General features: G+C 45.6%; 1 pseudogene; it reads left to right on the top strand.

Annotated features, from left to right (window-relative positions):
* Positions 1-2,563: 2,563 nt before the first annotated feature.
* Positions 2,564-5,376, top strand: LOC116100311 (annotated as a pseudogene).
* The last annotated feature ends 5,333 nt before the right edge of the window (positions 5,377-10,709 follow it).

Below are 10,709 nucleotides of genomic sequence, written 5' to 3'. Positions count from 1 at the left end.
ACACTGTAGCTGTACAGATGGCCATGAGCCATCATGTGTGTGGCTGCTGGGAATTGAACTCAGGACCCATGTGGTTGCTGGGATCCGAACACAAGACCTTCAGAAGAGCAGTCAGTGCTCTTACTCGCTGAGTCATCTCTCCAGCCCAGCACTGAACTCTTAAAAATGATTTTGTATCTTTACTAACGAGTGTCTTTCTGATTGTGTGTCTTAGCTTTTAATGACTGAGCCGTCTCTCCAGACCTGCTGGACCTTTTTCAAAAAGCCAAGTTCTCAACTTGACTGTTAGGAAACTGTTAAGACCTCCAAAGCTTTATTGAGAGGGCTGGAGAGATGACTGTGGTAACAGCACTTGTTGCTCTTGCAGAGAACCTGAGGTTAATACCTGACATGGAGCCTGTGACCACAGCTCCAGGGCACCCAACACCTCTCTGCCTCCTGGGGCACCTGCACTCACCTGCACAGAAATATATGTATACACACAATTAAAAGTTAAAGCTGGGCAGTGGTGGCGCATGCCTTTAATCCCAGCATTTGGGAGGCAGAGGCAGGCGGATTTCTGAGTTTGAGACCAGCCTGGTCTACAGAGCGAGCTCCAGGACAGCCAGGACTGTACAGAGAAACCCTGTTTTGAAAAACAAAAACAAAAACAAAAATAAAAAAAAATGTATGTGTCATGTGCTAGCTTGAGTTTTGGGCTAGCAAGATGGCTCAGTGGGTAAGAGCACTGGCCACTCTTCCAAAAGTCCTGAGTTCGGATCCCTCACAACCACCCGTAATGAGATCTGATGCCCTCTTCTGTCTAAAGACAGCTACAGTGTATTACGCCGGAGCGGGTGGGGCCATCCTAAGTTCAATTCCCAGCAGCCCCATGATGGTTCATGGCCATCTGTACAGCTACAGTGTACTCATGCACATAAAATAAATAAATAAGTTTTTTTAAAAAGTTAAAATAAACCTACTCTGTCTCTCCCTCCATCCCCATCCTCTGACCTCTACAAGTATGCCACGGTACTCATGTACACACACACACACACACACACACACACACACACACACACACAATTAATTAATTTTTTAAATGTGGTTGAAATTTAAAATTAAGAGATTATTTTAAAAATATGGAGCTGGGGAGATGGCTCAGCAGTTCAGAGCCTTTTCTTCCAGAGGATTCCTAGAACCCACATGGCAGCTCACAGCCATCTGTAATTCCATTTCCAGAGAATCCAAGATTCATTTCTGGCCTCTGAGGAAACGCTATACACAGGGTGTACAGAGGTACAAGCAGGCAAAATACCTGTACATACAATAATGATGATTAAAAATGGTTTAAATAACATTTTTCTTAAATCTCCAAACTTGGCATGAAATAAGACAGCAATGCCCAGCAAAGGAAACCAACAGCAGAGTGAGCAAAAATTCAGAGAAAGAGGGAAATCATTTGCCAACTTCACACTAGAAACTATCACTTGTGAAGAACTGTGGGGCGTAGAGCAGTAGCTCAGTTGGCAGAGTTCTTGCTCAGCATGTGGGAATCCCTGGGTTCAATCCCCAGGACGCCAGAGCTCAGCATGGTTGGTGCACAGCTGAGGTTCCAGTACTTGGAAGGCAGAAGCAAGAAGATCAGAAGTTTGAGGTTATCCTTGACATAGTGGATTTGAAGCCAGCCTAAGGACACAGTATAAATGGTATCACCCCAAAAGAGAGAGAGGGAGAGAGAGAGAGAGAGAGAGAGAGAGAGAGAGAGAGAGAGAGAGAGAGAGAGAGAGAGAGAGACTGGCTAAACACACCAAAAATTATCCTATCAATAAATGAGTAAAGACCTGAATAGATGGTTCTCAGAAAGAAAATATAAATGCCTGAATAATTCGTGAAAAGGTGTTCAACGCCCTTAGCCATACGCCATGGGGTAAATGCACAGGAAGCTGCTTTGAGAGTCCATCTCCCGTGACTCTCAGAATGGCCATCATCAACAAAGCTAAGTGCAGCAGTGTATCCTCCTGGGGAGGGTGTGGGAAAGGGAACACTGGAGTGTAAACCGGCACACTGTTTGTACATCAGTATGAAGATGTCTCAAAAGCTAAAGTCAGAGTGCCCTGTGACAGAGCTATCCCATGTCGGGCCATTTGCCTGAAAGACCCCAGTCAACTGAGATGCAGGCACATATGTGGTTGCTGCTGTGCTGGTCACAGTAGCCAGGAAATGGAAACAGCCCAAATGCTCCTCCACAGATGAACAGATAAAGAAACGGTCTGTGGTGCACTCATGCAATGGAATATTATTTAGCCATGAAGAAAAGTGAAATCATGATATTCACAGGAAAAATGGGCCAGACTCAGAAAGACAGACGTCACATGCCATGTGTCACATGCAGAGCCCAGATTTAAAATGATGTGTGTGCAAGCAATGCACTAGAGAGGGGATCGTGAGATCAGGAGAGAGATCTGAAGGAAGAGAGGAGAAGGAAAGTGATGGCATCCAAATAAGACAGCAGAGGGGGAACTGGGGGAGGAAAGGAAGCCAGATGGGGGAGGGCACTGAAGAACGGGAGCAAGTTAGAACAATGACACCAACACGTAAAGATCCGTGATGAGCCCATCACTCTGTGTGATGTCTTTTGTTGTTGGTTTTCAAGACAGGGTTTCTCTGTATAGCCCTGGCTGTCCTGCAACTCACTCTGTAGACCAGGTTGGCCTCAAACTCAGAGATCCACCTGCCTCTGCCTCCTGAGTGCTGGGACTAAAGGTGTGAGCCACCACTGCCATGTCACTGTATGATATCTTAAATTTTCAATTAAAAAATATAAACAAAGACAAGCTCACAATCTAGAGACCATATCATATATATATATGCATATATATATGATATCTATCATATCAATATCCACACTGTAGTCCCACCATCTTAAAAAGACTCAAGAAGAAAGGGAAGCCTTAAGATACAGTTTAGACTGTGTCCTTCAGAACGAAATAATACAATTAAGTTATAATTTGAAACACTATCAACAAAGCTAACCTGTGTCTATGTCCCCAGGTGGTGGGATGGAGAAACCTATTTTTTCCTGCTTTACAATTTTCCATAAAAACCATCTATAAAATCACACGTTTTCTTGACTGTCTGTCTGCCTTCTGTGGACTTCCATTTACAGAGGTCCCTGAGCACTTAGCCAATATGCACTGAATGAACTCATCTGTAGGAATGAGCAAGGAAACACTAATGAAGCTCACATTAAAGGCTCCATTTGGAAGACTCAGAAAGGTAACTTCTCCTTGCCCAGACAAGCACTTGCCTTGCTGCCTTCAAAGACTCTGGTAAGAATCAGATAATTCTTGCGAGATGATTTTGCAAGTTGGGAAACTACAAGAAGAATTTGCAGCCAGGGGCGTGCAGCTGTGGCCACAGCTACTTAGGAGTCAGAGACGGGAGGATTCATTCCTTGAGCCTAGAATTGGAGGACCTGTCTGGATAATACCTCTTATTCACGAGACACTGACAAATCCTGTGTCCACAGAGAAGCAGTAAGAGGCCACCGTTATCTTTGCCCTTTTGGACGACTGAAAAACAAGAATGATGTAAAACTGGAGTTCATCCAATAGCCGCTCCTTTCCTGGAGCTGGAGAAAAGGCTATGCGGTTAAACACACTGGCTGCTCTTGCAGAGGTTGCAAGCTCAGGTCTCAGTGCCCACATGGTGGCTCACAACCATTTGTAAAATAACAATAATAAAAACCTCCTCTCCAGGCGTCGCTTTCTGGAAGGTTCATGGAGGAGGCGGCCAGGGAGACAGTTACTCCACAGAAGGCCAGAATCCATGTCCATCTGTCCTCCTGAAGCCGCGCAGACTCCACCAAGATTGCCACCATGTGGGAGATTGTAGCTTCCCTAAGTGAAGCGCCCGCAGCAGGACAAGCCTGCCTAGATCCACTTCATTTCCAAGGCCAAAGCGGTTGCTGATGCTGTTAAAACAAGCCTTGGACCGAAAGGAATGGACAAAATGTTTCAAGATGGTAAAGGCGATGGGACCATTAAAAATGATGATGCCGCCATTCTGAAACAAATGCAAGTATTGCACCAAGCAGCTGGAACGCTGGTGGAACTGTCTAAAGCTCAAGACACAGAAGCAGGGGATTGGCACAACGTCAGTTGTCATCGTTGCTGGCTCTCTTTTAGACTACTGCACTGAACTTCTGCAGAAAGATATACACACAAACATCATTTTCGAGTCATTCCAGAAAGCTTTGGGAAAGAGTCTTGAAATCCTTACTGACACGTCTCAACCTGTGCAGCTGAGCGACAGAGAAACGTCGCTAAATAGCACAACCACTTCACTGAATTCAAAGGCTGTCTCTCAGTATTCAAGTCTGCTCTCTCCAGTGTCAATGCGGTGATGAAAGTGACCCACCCAGCCACAGCTACCAGTGTAGATCTTAGAGATACTAAAATAGTCAAAAAGCTCGGAAGGACAACAGATGACCGTGAGCTGGTGGAAGGTCTCTCGTTCTCATGCAGAAAGTGGCAAATTCTGGTATAACAGGAGTTGCAAAGGCTAAGATTGGGCTTATTCGGTTTTGCTTATCTGCTCCTAAAGCAGATATGGATGATCAAATAGTAGTACCTGACTACGCCCAGAGTGCTTTGAGAAGAGAGAGTTTATACCTTAAATTTGGTGAGGCACATTAAGAAAACAGGATACGATGTCCTTCTCATACAGAAGCCTATCTTAAGAGATGCGCTTAGTGATCTTGCATTACATTTTCTGAATAAGATGAAGATTACAGTAGTTAAGGACATTGAAAGAGAAGACACCGAATTCATCTGTAAGACAACTGGAACCAAACCATTGCTCCCATTGACCAGTTCACTGCTGACATGCTGGGTTCTGCTGTTTTAGCAGAGGACGTCAGTTTAAGTGGTTCTGGAAAGCTATTCAAGATCTACAGGTTGTACAAACTCAGACAAAACAGTTAAAGTTGTCATACATGGTGATTAAAGAAGCTGAGCGCTCCATTCCTGATGCTCTCTGTGTTATCCAATCCTTAGTAAAGAAGGGAGCTCTTATTGCAGGAGGTGGTAGTTCAGAAATAGAGCTGGCATTCAGACTGAGTACTCTCCAACACTGAGTTACCGGTGTGGAAGTCACTCCATCTACACTGGCTGAAAATGATGGCCTGGATTCCATTTCTACAGTAGCAGAACTAAGAAACCGCCATGCCCAAGGAGAAAAAAACCAGAGGCATTCATGTCCGAAGAGGTGGGATCTCCAACATTTTGGAGGAAATGGTTGTTTGACCTCTGCTGGTGTCAGTTAGTACTTTGACCCTAGCAACTGAAACTGCGAACCATCCTGAAAATTAATGATGTGGTAAACAGTCGATAATCTGGATAAGGTTGGTGGACTGGCACTATTATGGACAGAAGTACTGTGGCTGGATGGAAGATGATCGCCTTGTTCCTTGTCTGGAAGCTAGCTTCTTCAGAGTTTTTGGACATTGTCTTCCGGTTGGCATTTGTTTGAAATTGTATTGAAACAATTTAATGAAGTTATTAAATATTTGGTTTTAAACTAAAAAGATAATAATAATAAACCATCCCTTTCCTGAACAGCTCACTAATGTCCCCATCTCTCCAGATGCCCCAAGGTCATGTCCCCTAGGAAGTATTACATAATTCAAACTGATAAAAGAAAGATCCGATCACAGCCTCGCTTGCACACACATAGAGCTCTCTTACAGCAAGAAATGAAACTTCATGGCTCTTTATGATACCTCTACCTCCAGCTTCCTCTCAGATTCATTCTTTATTACTAGTAAGATAAAAGGTCCTGTGTTTTTGGTTGTACATGGTGGTGTATGCCTTGCAGTCCCAATGTTTGACAGACAGGCAGGAGGATCAGCCCGGTACACACAGGAGGGTCAGCCCGGTACACAGGAAGTTCCGGGGCTATATAGTAAGACTTTGTCTCAAAACAAAATCCTGCATTTTAAAATCAAGACTTTATCAGCATGGAAATCCTCTCCAATCACCACACAATTCAAACTTCTTACTTTATAACTGAGTGTCAGAATAAGTCACCAAATCAAGGTCATCCTCCCTTCTCAAAAACCATGTGGTCCAGGGCTAGAGAGATGGCTTAGAGGTTAAAAGCACTGGATACTCTTCCTAAGGACCCAGGTTCAATTCCCAGCAACCACAAGGCAGCACCCGACTGTCTGTAGTTCCAGATCCAGAGGCTCTGACGCCCTCACGCACACACAGGCAGAATACCAATGTACATAAAATAAGAAGAAATAATTTTAAAAATTAAAAAAAAACTTTTGATCCCAAGCCCCTTAACATGGCATAAGCCCTTTCTTCACAAGCTGACCTCCTCTACACACTGGTCTTGTCCAGACACCCTGGAGGGCTTGCCCGGCTTTTACACATGAGCATGACCCCTTGGTCAGAAAGTGGTTGCTGACTAGCTGGGCACATAAGGCAACTCTCCTACACCAAACCCCAAGCTCTCAGTGCCCAGGACAGGGCTGTGCTGAGGCTGTGACTGACATGTTGGTTCACCCTTTCTAGGTCATTACCCCTACAGTGAAGGGACTGTAGCTTTCATTTTCCACTCATCTGCACCAACCCGGAACTGTAGGTATTCACTGAGCACTGCGGTATGGAAGATACCACACCAGGAACCTTTGGGCCTTTCAGGGCATTTGATCCTTACAACTTCCTCAGATGTAAGAAAACCGAGGCTCAGAAAAGGTGAGAAGACTGCCAAGGTCGCACAGCCGAAAGGTGGGGGGTGATTGATCGGAGTCCAGCTAGCTGTAACCTGGTCAGTGCCTTGGATCAGGCAGAAGTGTCAGATGGGTCACTGGGCATGCTGTCCACCGGCAGGGCCGAGTGCCAAAGCACACATGGCAAAGGAAACAAGCAGCTTAAGGCTAGCTGAACCCAACATGTGGGTTTACCCCTCCTCCCTGCAGCGTCCCCTCTGTCCTTATGTCCCTTCGAATAGTAGCCCCACTATGCTCCACTCGTCCCTAAGGGCTTATCTCACCCCTAAGCAAAGCAGCACGATGTTAGGAAATGAAAGGCCAGAACCCCTGACGGAAGTCCCAGAAAGTGATTCTTGGGCAACTGGTTTGGACTGGGAGCTCCTCCCTAGGGCCACTCAGTCTCAGGGGCCCATGTTTTCCTTTCAGGACCTGTCAGGCAACTTTGGGATCAAGATGTTTGCCAATGAGCCTGTCCAACAGAAATGGATTAGAAGAAACCCTGACACCTTGCGAACCCCAGGTTAGTGGAAAGATCCATCTCACTCCCAGCTCACTGTCTCAGGGCAGCATCTTCCACACACAAGGGCAGAGCCAAGCACTTCAGGAAGACACTGCCATTAATGAGTGACTGCTGTCAGGGAAGCTCCACACCTGGTGTTTAAGCCTTTTTTTCTCTGTTACTCCTTGGTACACTGTTGTGGGTTACACTCCCTGAGCAGTTAGAGACACGGGCTCTTGGGAGGGTGGGCTAGGCCCATTCATTATCCCATCTCTGAAAATCATGAGTTACAGCCACAGTGGTCACACTACTTACGACTTTACAACATGAAAAATGGCCTCAGAACTCTCAGGGTCTCAACCACCAACCAAGGACTATACATGGTGGGACTGATTGCTCTGGCAGCATGTGTATAGTAGAGGATTGCAAAGTCAGTCATCAATGGGAGGAGAGGCCCTTGGTCCTGTGAAGGTTCTGTGCCCCGGTGTAGGGCAATGCCAGGGCCAATAAGTGGGAGAGGGTGTGGTGGCAAGCATGGGGAGGGGGGAGGCAACAGGGGTTTGTTCTTGGTTTTTGTTTTTATTTTTGTTTTTGTTTTTTTGAGGGGAAACTGGGAAAGGAGAAATCATACGACATGTAAATAAAGAAAATATCTAATAAAAAAGAGATATTAAGAAAAAGTAAAAAAAGAAAAAGAAAAATGGCATCAATAATCTGTCGAGATGCTGACAGTTCATTCGGTGAGTGTCAAGTGCTTGCCACCAGTCAGCTATCAGAACTGGTTGGGGCTCTCCTCATCATGTTGTAGAGACTGGAACTGAGGCTCCGAGAGCTCATACCAACTGTCCACAGCTAATAAAATACTAAGTGGGATTAAATCCAAGTACAGTGCACCCGACTCTAAAGGCCCCTAGCGCCTAGCACTTGGACTCCCTCCCCTCCCTAGGCCAAGCCTTACTTAAGGAGCACTGGTCAAAGGGTCACAACAGATGGGGGCTAGAACTAATTCCCTGGACCGCCCTAGAGACACGTGAATTGGAAGGCCCCACAACCAGCACAAGGATATGAGGTCCAGGAAGTTTTCATGTAACCTACCCTTCTTCATTTTACCTAAGTGACAGCAAACTAAATGAGCATCTAAGGAAGTAAAAGGAAGGATGAAGTCACCGAACAGCATTATAAAGCCTTAAGGAGGGGGAAACTCCAGCTACGCTTCTTGGCACCTGGGTGTGGTAGAGCGGGCTTAGTGTGAGAACATCAGACAAAACCTTGGCACTAGGCCATCTCTCACAAATCTTTCTCGTTCCCCACCCTGAACAACCACCTATCACGCTAGCTCAAAGAAAGTAAAGAGACTGCAGTTTCATAGAAAACTCTTCTCAAGGTCCGAACAGCTCTATATCTCCCCATTAGTTACATCTCCCTGTGCGTGCATTTTTTATATGTTATTAGTTATTGACTTTGTCTGTGTATGTATGTTTGTTTGTTTGTATTTATGCCACCGTCCATGTGTAGAGATCAAAGGACAACTTCCAGGAGTCAGTTCTCTTCTTCCTCGTGAGTCCCAAGGATCAAATCAGGTCATCAGACTTGGCAGCAAGCACTTTATTCACTGAGCCATCTTGTTGCCCCCCCCCCCCCTGCTGAAAAGGGTCGGTGAGATGGCTTCTAAGAGTTGTCCTCTGGCCTCCACATTTGCATTGTGATACACACACACACACATACACACACACACACACACAATATAACAAAAAAATAAATTAAATTCTTTTTTTTTTTAGACAGTCTCAAAAACCTAACCCCTGGTTGGAACTTTCTTTCTCCTTTTTAAGATTTTATTTGTTTGTTTTATATATATGATGAGTACACTGCAGCTGTTTTCAGACATACCAGAAGAGGGCATCGGATCCCATTACAGACAGTTGTGAGCCACCATGTGGTTGCTGGGAATTGAACTCAGGACCTCTGGAAGAGCAGTCAGTGCTCTTAACCACTGAGCCATCTCTCCAGCCCCTGGCTAGAACTTTCTATGTAGACCAGGCCAGCCTTGAACTAACAGAGATCTACCTCCCAACTGCCAGAATTAAAGGCACGTGTGGTGGCTGCCACCTCTGGCCAGGCCAGATTCTTATATACATAGGACTTGAGGAACAAGCTGAGGGAGTGTCTCGGGCCTCACTCTTCCCCTGCTCCCTATCACAGCCCAGACTCCTGGCTTCAGGCGGTCACTGCACTCTTGAAAGGAGACTCAGAAAGTGTCACTGCCACCCTCCTGTCTCACGCTCACCTGTCCTCTGCTGCACAGTCTTATCCCATCTCTGGTTCGGAGGACTCCCAAAGACCTAACAAAAAAGAACTAGAATACCTAGAGAGCTGGCCTCAGAGGGCTGAGTTCAAGAAGAGACAAATGAGAGGTTAGGGATGTGGGGTAAACAGATCTGCAAGCTTGAGGACCCGAGTTTAGTCCCCAGTATTCATGAACAGACTAAATAAAGGAATGAATGAACAAAAGCTCCTATCTATAATCTCAGCGCTGGGAAGCAGAGACAAGAAGGTCCTTGGGGCTTGCTGGTCAGCTAGCTTAGCTGAATCCGTGAGCGCCATGTCATTAAGGGACCTAATCTCAAAAAATAAGATGGAAAACAAGTAAAGAACACAGCACAGCTGTGGGTTCTATGGCCCCACAAGCAGACTCATACACATGCATAGGTACATAACCCCAACACACATGTGCACACAAAAATGAATGCACACAAAGAAAACAGAAAAGAAGAACAATTGCCTCCTGAAGACAAGATTTTTGTTTCATTTGAAGATTTGGCACCTGCTTCGTGGTATGGATAAGACAAACATCAGTGAAACTCTGCCTATTTGAAACAGGGTCTATGTAGCTCAGGCTGGCCTTAAATGACGATCCTCCTACCTCAACCTCGTGAGTACTGGGATGACAGACATACCTCACTCAACTCTTTCCTTTCCCCCAGAGTTTTACATATTTGTTTTTGAATAAACTTGCTAAAGCATGGCATAGAAATGAAAAATCTGACTCCTAATAAAATGTGTACAGCTGTCCACACGATGGTGATACTCAGACTGGTGTGGTAAAGATGGTGACAGGGACAACAGAACTGTGAGTGCCACCCCATGGGTAACTCTTTATAAACAGCCGGCACCCGTGGCTGCTTTCGGTGCTGAACCTGGTTTGATTGCCAGTTTCCATCTGAACTCACTGGGGAGTGAAATGAGTTTGCTTTTCTTCCTTGGCCAAGACTCAGATCGCAAAAGTCTTATGAGAGGACAGGGTAGGAGCTGCAAGAAGCTCCTAAAGATGGAGCACACCTTTAATCCCAGCACCAGGGAGGCACAGGCAAGTGGATCTCTATGAGTTCAAGGCCAGCCTGGACTACAGAGAGAATTTCAGGACAGTCAAGGCTACACAATGAAACC

This window comes from Mastomys coucha, unplaced genomic scaffold (genome assembly GCF_008632895.1).
Source record: "Mastomys coucha isolate ucsf_1 unplaced genomic scaffold, UCSF_Mcou_1 pScaffold21, whole genome shotgun sequence".
Lineage (NCBI taxonomy): Eukaryota > Metazoa > Chordata > Mammalia > Rodentia > Muridae > Mastomys > Mastomys coucha.
Note: the sequence above shows the minus strand (reverse complement) of the source record. Positions and strands in the feature narration are given on the sequence as shown.